This window comes from Rhincodon typus, chromosome 40, assembly GCF_021869965.1.
Source record: "Rhincodon typus isolate 14 chromosome 40, sRhiTyp1.1, whole genome shotgun sequence".
Taxonomy (NCBI): domain Eukaryota; kingdom Metazoa; phylum Chordata; class Chondrichthyes; order Orectolobiformes; family Rhincodontidae; genus Rhincodon; species Rhincodon typus.
Window position 1 is genome coordinate 4,275,260 of NC_063371.1, and position 11,103 is coordinate 4,286,362.

Here is an 11,103-nt window from a genome sequence, read left to right on the forward strand (position 1 = left end):
TTTGATCTTTATGTCGTCATTGTCTTCAGGAATAGTGCCAGAAGACTGGAGACTAGCAAATGTTGTCCCCTTGTTCAAGAAGGGGAGTAGAGACAACCCTGGTAATTATAGACCAGTGAGCCTTACTTCGGTTGTGGGTAAAGTGTTGGAAAAGATTATAAGAGATAGGATTTATAATCATCTAGAAAGGAATAATTTGCTTAGGGATAGTCAACACGGTTTTGTGAAGGGTAGGTCGTGCCTCACAAACCTTATTGAGTTCTTTGAGAAGGGGACCAAACAGGTGGATGAGGGTAAAGCGGTTGATGTGGTGTATATGGATTTCAGTAAAGCATTTGATAAGGTTCCCCATGGTAGGCTATTGCAGAAAATACGGAGGCATGGGATTGAGGGTGATTTAGCGGTTTGGATCAGAAATTGGCTAGCTGTAAGAAGACAGAGGGTGGTGGTTGATGGGAAATATTCATCCTGGAGTTCAGTTACTAGTGGTGTACCGCAAGGATCTGTTTTGGGGCCACTGCTGTTTGTCATTTTTATAAATGACCTGGATGAGGGCGTAGAAGGATGGGTTAGTAAATTTGCGGATGACACCAAAATCAGTGGAGTTGTGGATAGTGCGGAAGGATGTTGCAGGTTACAAAGGGACATAGATAAGCTGCAGAGCTGGGCTGAGAGGTGGCAAATGGAGTTTAATGCGGAAAAGTGTGAGGTGATTCACTTTGGAAGGAGTAACAGGAATACAGAGTACTGGGCTAATGGTAAGATTCTTGGTAGTGTGGATGAGCAGAGAGATCTCGGTGTCCATGTGCATAGATCACTGAAAGTTGCCACCCAGGTTGATAGCGTTGTTAAGAAGGCGTGCGGTATGTTAGGTTTTATTGGAAGAGGGATTGAGTTTCGGAGCCAAGAGGTCATGTTGCAGCTGTACAAAACTCTGGTGCGGCCGCACTTGGAGTATTGCGTACAGTTCTGGTCACCGCATTATAGGAAGGATGTGGAAGCATTGGAAAGGGTGCAGAGGAGATTTACCAGGATGTTGCCTGGTATGGAGGGAAGGTCTTATGAGGAAAGGCTGAGGGTCTTGAGGCTGTTTTCGTTAGAGAGAAGAAGGTTAAGAGGTGACTTGATAGAGACATACAAGATGATCAGAGGATTAGATAGGGTGGACAGTGGGAGCCTTTTTCCTCGGATGGTGATGGCTAGCATGAGGGGACATAGCTTTAAATTGAGGGGTGATAGATATAGGACAGATGTCAGAGGTAGGTTCTTTACTCAGAGAGTAGTAAGGGCGTGGAATGACCTGCCTGCAAAAATAGTAGACTCGCCAACTTTAAGGGCATTTAAATGGTCATTGGATAAACATATGGATGATAATGGAATAGTTTAGGTTAGATGGGCTTCAGATTAGTTTCACAGGTCGGCGCAACATCGAGGGCCGAAGGGCCTGTACTGCGCTGTAATATTCTATGTTCTATGTTAATTGCCTTGTGTTGAAAGGATTAGTGTAGATTTCTTCCGTGAGTTCCCAGCTGAACTAATCTTCCAGTTGCTTCATCCCTGACTATTTTTTTTCTTATACTGATTGAAACCAATCAGGAATAATCGATTCAGTGTTTACTTCAGATGTAGGCCTAGATTTATCTTCCAATGTCCAGCCAGCTAAAATCTACAGAAGATCCTTGGGTAATATTTGTAGAACTGAGAGACCTAGGGGTTCAGGTGCATAATTCTTTGAAGTTTGCGTCACACATAGACAGGGTGGTTAAGAAGGCGTTTGGCACGCTTGCCTTCATTGCTCAGACCTTTGAGTGTAGGAGTTGGGATGTCATGATGAAGTTGTACAGGACGTTGGTGAGGCCTCTTCTGGAGCACTGTCTCCAGTTCTGGTCTCCCTGCTATAGGAAGGGTATTATTAAATTGGACAGGGTTCAGAAAAGATTTAGTAGGGTGTTGCCTGGAATGGAGGGTTTGAGAGGATGGATAGGCTGGGACTTTTTTCACTGGATATGGGCGGTTGAGGGGTGACCTTATAGATGTTTATAAAATCACAAGAGGTAAAGATAAGGTGAATGGCAGGTGTCTTTCCCCTGGGGTGGGGGATTTCAAGACCAGGGGGCATATTTTTAAGGCAAGAGGAGAAAGATTTAAACACGACATGAGGGACAACTTTTTTATACAGAATGGTTCATGCGTGGAATGAGTGTCCAGAGGAAGTGGTGGATGTGGGTACAGTTATAATGTTTAAAAGACATTTGGATAAGTACATGAATAGAAAAGGTTCAGGGGGATATGGGCTCGGAGCAGGCAGATGGGACTAGTTTAGTTTGGGAACGTGGTCGGTGTGGACTGGTTGGAAAGAAAGGTCTGTTCCTATGCTTTATAACTATTCAAAGCTGACGCTTGGTTCCCTTTGGTGTCTTAGTTGCTTTTCCAACCATCGTGAGTCTCTTCCACCGGCTTTGCTTACCTGGATTTTGCACAGAGAAACTCAATCAACCTCACCAACATGTTTCCAGGTAAAAATACAAACTATCTTGGTTCCAAATCTCCCCTTCCTTCTCGGAAACCCCTGATAACCTTCACGAGAATAACTGCAAAATGTTGTGTCTTCAGGTAAGTAATCCTTGCTGCTGTTCTTGATATTTGAATTTCTTGTTTTTAATGTTAAGTCAATAAGGCCCCAAGCTTGTTGGAACTGCATTCACTTCAAGGTTACTTTTGGCCCATTGAGTCCACACCAACCCTCTGGGGAGAATATACAAATTCCATACAGACAGTCGCCCAGAGGGGTTGGAATTGAACTCATGTCCCTTGTACTGTGAGGCAGCAGTGCTAACCAATGAGCAACTACGCCACCCCTACCATTTATTGCTTTCAAAACCAGATACCCCAATTTTCTATAGATCAAACTTTAAATTCCAAAGCAAGAGGTGACATTCTAAAGCATGAGAATTGCAAACTAGGTTTTGACAACATTGCTGGAAGTGATGCAAAAGGTACTGCCGTTTGTACAAATAAAAGGTTGAATTTGACTATTTTGTTTGAAATGTGGAATACTTTTTACTTAGAAGTCAATCTTATACTGGCCTGCATGACCCAGCAAGGTATGATTCTGAAAGTTGTTTTTGCTAAAGATTTTTAGGTTCTGCCAAATTTTCTGTTTAAAAAAAAATTGTTCAGTTAAAGTAAGTCAAGAATGTTTTATAAAGAACTGCTCACCTATACTGGAAGAAATAACTACTTGTGATTTCTGGGTCAAATTTCTTGGTTTTAAGGCAATTGTCTCTTGTTTGGTGAAAGAGTTGGATTAGATGCCTGGACAATGTATTCGATTTTCGGACATTAATCTTTTAACCCTTTCTACATTAGAATAACAGACTTCAACATTGCAGATACTGCAACTATTTCCTGTTTCAGTGCTATCTACCATAATGGGCAGCACGGTGGCTCAAGTGCCAGGGTCCCGGGTTTGATTCCAGCCTCGGGTGACTGCGTGTAGTTTGTGCATTCTCTCCGTGCCGGTCTAGGCTTAGTCTGGTTTCCTCCCTGCAAAGATGTGCGGGTTAGATGGATTGGCCATGTTAAATTGCCAGCAGTATCCAGGGAATGTGCAGTCTAGGTGGGTGAGCCATGGGAAAAGCAGCGTTGCAGGGATAGGGTGGGATGCCCTTCGGAGGCTGGTGTGGACTTGATGGGCCGAACGGCCCGCTTCCACGCTGTGAGGATTCGATAAGGGACACTAGCTCAAAACTGGAGCTGGCATCCTTAAAAATGAAGTGGCAAAGTGTATTCTCCTTAATGGAATCGGTGAAATTTTCTGCAAAAGGTCATTGACTCGAGTACAGGAACAACTGTGGTCTAATTGAATGGTGGAACAGTCTGGAGGAGTCGAAGAGGCCTCCGCTGCAGTTCTGTTCCTCGATGGAGTGAACCAGTCAGCAGGAATGATGAATCGATCAACGCGATTAGACTGGCTGCTTAGAATCCAAACAGTGACATTGAATAATAAATTGAAGGTTTCCTCCTGGAGTTGAATGGCACAAGCAGGCATTTCCGGAACTGACCTGAAGGTGAATGATGCAGTCAATTGATAACTGGCAGGGGAGGATGGCTAATAGAAGGTTAGCCTGGTTGTAAGGGAGAGCCAGGCTTCATTGTTGACACCTGCTGGCAAAAGTACTGAGGGGGTGGATATTCTAAACAATGAAGGAGGAACCCTGTTGACTCAAACTGCAGGCGCACACACAAGGCAGAAGCCTAAAGTTATCGACGATCAGTGCTGTGAACGGCGTTTGCTCAATTCAGAGGTTTCTTCCAATTGACGATGAGCATCATTTTCATATCCAAATGTAACTGCTCCTCCAGAGCACTACAATGGGGGAGACGAAACACCAGACTAGGTACTCACTCTGCAGAACGCCTACATTCCGTCTGCAAGAATGACCCTGAACTGCCAGTTGCCTCCTACTGCAACACCCCACCCTGTTCCCTGGCCGACATCTCTGTCTCGGGCTTGCTACAGTGCTCCGGCGAAGCTCAGCGCAAGCTGGAAGAACTGCATCTCGTTTTCCACTTGGGGACCCTGCGGCCTTCATGGACTCAATATCCAGTTCAGATATTTTAGGCCCTGAAGATCATCTCCCACGTCCTATCACCTTTCCCTACTCCCCAGGTCCTGACATGACATGGGTTGCTTTTAGCTGAGCAAATCCATTTTCAACCACGGTGGCTCAGTGGTTAGCACTGCTGTCTCACAGCGCCAGGTACACAGGTTCGATTCCACCCTCGGGTGACTGTCTGTGTGGAGTTTGCACATTCTCCCCGTGTCTGCGTGGGTTTCCTCCAGGTGCTCCCGATTTCCTCCCACAGTCCAAAGATGTGCAGGTTAAGTAGATTTGCCGTGCTAAATTGTTCCTAGAGATGTGCCGGCTAGGTGGGTTAGCCATGGGAAACGCAGGGACAAAGTAACGAGTGGAATGCTCTTCAAACGGTTGGTGTGAACTTGATGGGCCAAATGACCTGATTCCAACAGCAATTCTGATTCACTCAAAGCCCCCTCCCCTTTATCGCCGATAATCTTCCTTATTATCAACCACCCCTTTGCCTAACTTTCTCTCTCTCTCACCCCACCCCCTCCATCCCTCCCTCTCCCCCTCTCTCTCTCTCTGTGTTTCCACCTCTCTGCTTTCCTCCTCTCCATCTCCCCTCCCTGCTGCCCTCAGCAAAACATCATACTTTCCTTGCCACTATCAGTTCTGAGGAATGATCACTGGACATAAAGCAATTTCTCCAGCAATTTTCTGTTTCCGTTTTCCCTGCATTTTGTTTCGGATCTCCAGTTTATTTTGTGCTTCCAAGAGAACTGAGAGATTGCGTTGTCTACGGTGGGGACAGCAATGTTGTACCGAGTGTGGGAGTCGGTTGACCTGAGTCAACTAGCTGCACATGACTTCAATGACTGTCACAGTGCCTGACATATCTGTTTCAAATGTTGACATTACAGTGATACACCCTACAGGCAGAAAACCCCACAGAGACAAAGTGGACCCTGCTGTCTACTAAGTGTGAAATTTCACATGCACACAATCTAAGCATCGCCCTTTTGTAGATTTCAAATTTCATTCACCCAGGGAATTTCAGTATTTGTTTGTGTTACACTTCATTGTTTCCCTACTTTGTATCGTATTCAGAGCTTTCCCTCGCCTTTTTCCAGGAATCATTTATATATAAATACCTTTAACCCCTGAGGTGCTGAGAAGGCAGCACTTTTCATTTTAGCAACTGAGTGTTGCTGTCGAACGTGCTTAGTCCCAAATAAAAACCGAAAGAACTGCGGATGCTGTAAATTGGGCGTGGGGGGGGTGGGGAAACAGAAGTTGCTGGAAAAACTCAGCAGGTCTGGCAGCATCTGTGAAGAAAAAAAGCCAGAGTTAATGCTTCAGGTCCAGTAACCCTTTCTCAGAACTTCTTTTTTCATGGATGTATGTGGGTAGGGATTGGACCGGGGGGAGAAGACTGAGTCAAGGTAGGAGGAGATGAGCCCTGTGGGGCACGAGCAGGCTGAAACGGTGGGTCTGCCCGGACAGTCCCGTTTGTGGATTTTTAGAAGGAGGTAGAAGCGAGCTGTGCAAGGCTGGGGGACTATCAGTTTGGAAGCAGAGCGGGGGGAGATCACCGGATGAAAAGAGATCAGTGACCGTAGTAGATACAATGGCCTGATGCATCATGGTGGGGTCATGGTCCAGGGGAAGGTAGGAGGAGGTATCTGAGAGCTGGCGCTCAGCCTCTGCAAGGTAGAGGTCAGTATGCCAGCCTACAACAGGACCACGCTTATCGGCAGGCTTAATGACAAAGTCAGGGTTAGATCTGAGTGCACAGAGTGCAGTCAGTTCGGAGGGAGATAGGTTGGATTTGGTGAGAGGGGCAGCGAAATTGTGGCGACTAATATCACTTCGACAGTTCTCAATGAAAAGATTGAGTGCAGGTAAAAGGCCGGAGGAAGGGGTCCAGTTGGAGGGAGAGTGTTGGAACTGGGCGAAGGGGTCTGTGGGATGGGAAGAGGATTCTTGTCCAAAGAAATGGGCACGGAGGAAGAAGAGTTCGACGTCATGTCGTGCCCGAAATTCGTTAAGCTGGGGACACAGGAATAAAGCTGTGTCCTTTGCTGAGTTCGGAACGTTCAGCATTGGAGAGTGGAAGCTTAGGAGGGATGGTGAATATCCGACAGGAGGTGGGATTGGGAGAGGGGATGGAGTCAGAGGGAAGGGGAGGAGAGGTAGGTTCCAGAGGGCCATAGGTATCTGAGTTGTTGCATCTTGTGGGCCTTGATGCCTGAAAGGAAAAGAAAAAGTTTCTTGTAAGCATGATGAATGAGCCAGAGGATGAAGTGGAACTGCGGAGTGGGGCAGCCCTGAGCCAGTGTGTTGCGATGCTGTTGGAGAGAAAGGTCGAGAGTGTGCATGTGACACTGCATGGCACTGAGTGTGGATCTCAGGAAGCTGCGAGAGCAGCTGTCTGTGGAACGTTGAACATCACGGAGATATCTGTGATCCTGGGAGGATTCAAGACATGAGGGATGAAACTTGAGCTGGAATCCACGTGGGGTGAGTCTGAGCCGGAGGCAGTCACTGAGGAATGTGATATGGCTGTTGAAACGAGTTTTAGCAAATGCTTGGTCAAACACCAGGACTGACAGTGAAATTAATGTCGGTGGGCAAAAAGAAAGATTGAAACAGAAAGATTGGGAGGTGATGACCTACTGATAATATCACTGAACTGTTAATCCAGAGACCCAGATAATGTCCTGGGGACCTGGGTTTGAATCCTGCCATGGCAGATGGTGAAATTTGAATTCAATAAAAATATCTGGAATTAAGAATCTAATGATGACCATGAATCCATTGTCGATTGTCGGAAAAACCCATCTGGTTCACTCATGTCCTTTAGGGAAGGAAATTGCCATCCTTACCTGGTCTGGGCCTACATGTGACTCCAGACACACAGCAATGTGGTTGACTCTTAACTGCCCTCTGGGCAATTAGGGATGGGCAATAAATGCTGCCTGGCCAGTGATGCCCTCATCCCGTGAATGAATAAAAATCCCGTCGGAGAGGAGCAGAACTTCTTCAAGGTGGGCATGCCTCGCAGAGAGTTGAATACTAGTTTTTTTTTTCTTCACATGCTGCCAGGCCTGTTGAGCTTTTTCAGCAACTACTAGTTTTTGTTCCATGCTTAGTCCCACACTGGTTATGTACAATGTAAACATTCTAGCCCTACAGTGTCACTCCCTCTACACCGTCCCCATCAAACACTCCCGGTAACATCCTGGTAAATCTTTTTCTGCATCCTTGCTAATTAGTGACACCCTTCCTATACAAGGGTGTACAGGCCTGCATGCGATATTCCAAAAGTGGCCTTACCAAAATGCTGTAAAACCTCAACATGACATCCCAACTCCTATGCTCAATGCTCTCATCATTTCTTTGCAAATATCCAACAAGCAGAATGCTGTTCGTCCATCATACAAAGAGAAGGCAGAGACAGAAGAATAAAAGTAAGAAAGGTTTGGAGGGTTTGAGCTGTAGGAAGAAGTTGAATAGGCTGGGACTTATTTCCCTGGAGCATCGGAGGCTGAGGGGTGACCTTATACAGGTTTATAAAATCATGAGGGGCATGGATAGGCTGAATAGTCAAGGTCTTTTCTCCAGGATAGGGAGTCCAAAACCAGAAGGCGTAGATTTAAGGTGAGAGGGGAAAGATTTAAAAGGGACCTAAGGGGTAACATTTTCACGCAGAGAGTGGTGCATGTATGGAATGAACTGCCAGAAATAGTGGAGGAGGCTGGTATAAATACAACATTTAAAGGGCATCTGGATGTGTATGTGAATAGGAAGGGTTTAGAGGGATATGGGCCAAATGCTGGCAAATGGGACTAGATTTATTTAGGATATCTGGTAAGCACAGACGAGATGGACCAAAGGGTCTGTTTCCATGGTGTACAACTCTATGATTCTATAAGACACAATGCTTAGGTCCTACCAATGCAGAAAGGTCCACACTATTGGGGTTCTGCCGGACCATGTACTTAAAGCTGATTCTTGATCAGATGGGGAATTAAGGGTTGTGGGGAAAAAGTGGACCGGAAGGTGGATGTGACTGATCATGATGTGTGGCATTGCTCAGAGTGCAGGGAGGAGTTGAACAGTGCTGGGAATGGGGGAATGTGTGGATTTGCAGTTACAGCAAGTATGTTACAGCCTGTCTTCCCAGTCTCACCAGCGTCCTGCACAACTGAAGTATAGCCTCCCTACTCATGCAATCGATTCCCATTCACAGAAAGGAGGCACATAGAGTCACTGAGCATGGAAACACACCATTCCGTCCAACCAGATCACAATCCCAAACTAAACTAGTCCGTCCTGCCTGCTCCTGCCCCATATCCCTCCAGATCTTTCCTATTCATGTACTTATCTAAGTTCTTTTAAATGTTGTAACAGTTACAACCACCACTTCCACTGGAAGTTCATTCCAGACACAAATCACTCTGTGTAAAACATTTGCCCCTTATGTCTTTTTTAAATCTCTCTCCTCCCCTTAAAAATATGCCCCCTAGTCTTGAAATTCGCCTTCTTAAGGGGAAAAAAAATACCTACCATTAATCCTATTTATACCCCTCGTCATTTTATAAACCTCTGTAAGGTCACCTTTCAACCTCCTATGCTCCAGTGAAAAAGCCCCAACCTATCCAGCCTTTCTTTATAACTCAAAACCCTCCATTCCCCACAACGTCCTGGTAAATCTCTTCTGAACCCTCTCCAGCTTAATACTATCCTTCCTATAATAGGGTGACCAGAACTGGGCACAGTACTCCAGAAATGGCCTCACCAATGCCCTGTAACCCTATGAGCTCTCCTGATTACTTGCTGTACCCACTTATTGGCCTTTTGGCCAATTCATACCCTAGGGCACCCCTGCAGTGTGGCTCTCTTGCTGTTTAGATGACACACTTCTGTTTTTTTGGTTTTTCCCACTGAAATGTACAACTTTGCATTTTTGCAGGTTACACCAGGGCTCTGTCTGCCTACCTTGACGGGGCTGTATTGAAGAACGAAGATCGTATTCGTGGCTCGGGCCTGACAGGATTTGGCAATAGCTGCCAGGAAAGCAAGTAGATATACAATCACACATGCCCGCGTGGAAGAAACCCAATGCCCACCATGCCCGATAAAGCAAGTTCTGTCTTGAAGTGAATGTATTATCCAGCAAAGAGGGCATGCACAATCTGAGAAAGGACCCTCAATCAACCAGCAGGTAACGCATACTCCAAATACCGGAAATGTACTGAATTATCACGATCTTGCCGCTGTTAAAGTTGAGGGTGTGAATGAGAAGGCTCTCTGCTGTTAAGTTTTATTTAAAGCATTACTTGACTGCATAAATCACTTAAATAAAGTGTGTACCCACACCCCCACTACCACCCCCCCCCCCCCAGATTACATTTCTATTATGCAGTGTGAGTTTTTATGGACCTCTTTATTATCTGGAATATTTGACCAACCAGTGCACCGCTGGTCCCATAGGTGCCAGTTAATAGAAAGTTTGCTCTATCTCACTTGTGGCCTAACCGATATTTTATAAAGTTGTGATGAGACTTCCCTTCTCCTATATTCTACACCCTGGCTACTGGAGACAAGCATCCCATATGCCTTCTTCACCACCCTGTCTACCTGTGCTGACACCTTGAGGGGTCTATGGACTTGTATACCAAGATCCCTTTATTCCACAGTACTCCCCAGGGACCCACCATTCATTCTGTAAATCCTTCCCGTGTTAGAGCTCCTTGGAACAATAACTCCATGGTGCCTCTTCAGGAGAGGTCAGGAGGTACGCGTACGTGAGTGTGGTGGAAGGGACGGGGGCAAGTTAAGGACAGAGTGCAACAGGCCCCACAGCATGTGAGAGTGGGATGGCGGGCATCGGGGGTTAGTGGGGAGAGGAGAAATCAACAAGAAATGAATTGCCACACTCTCAGCCATACCCTCACACTCAACACAGACACACATGCACAGACACAAACTCTCACACTCACTCACCTCTCACTCTCCACAGACACATAAACACACACACTCTCACACTCAACACAGACACATAAAAACACACACACACTCTCTCTCACTCACACACACACACACTCACTCTCACACTCAACACAGACACATACACACTCAACACAGACACATAAACACACACACACTCACACTCAACACAGCCACAAACGCGCGCACACACACTGAACACAGCCACATAAACACACGCACACATGCACACACACTCACTCTCACACTCAACACAGACACACAAACACGCAAACACACACTCAACACAGACGCAAACACACATACTCAAAACAGACACCCACATGCACATGCACACACACACACGCACAACACAGACACGTAAACACAGTCACTCACGCAACTCAGACACATAAATGCACACACTCACTCTCACACTCAACACAGACACACAAACATACACACACAGTCTCAACACAGATACATAAACGCACACACTCAACACAGACACATAAACACACACACTCAC

General features: G+C 46.0%; 1 long non-coding RNA gene across 1 annotated transcript in view; it reads left to right on the plus strand.

The window, feature by feature from the left end:
* Positions 1 to 2,422: 2,422 nt before the first annotated feature.
* The window catches only part of LOC125487323, a 25,500-nt gene continuing 16,819 nt past the window's right edge, over positions 2,423 to 11,103 (plus strand). Inside the window, exons 1-2 of the long non-coding RNA XR_007265813.1 lie at positions 2,423 to 2,516; positions 9,559 to 9,810. This is a non-coding gene — a long non-coding RNA (uncharacterized LOC125487323). The remainder of the gene's footprint in view (positions 2,517 to 9,558; positions 9,811 to 11,103) is intronic.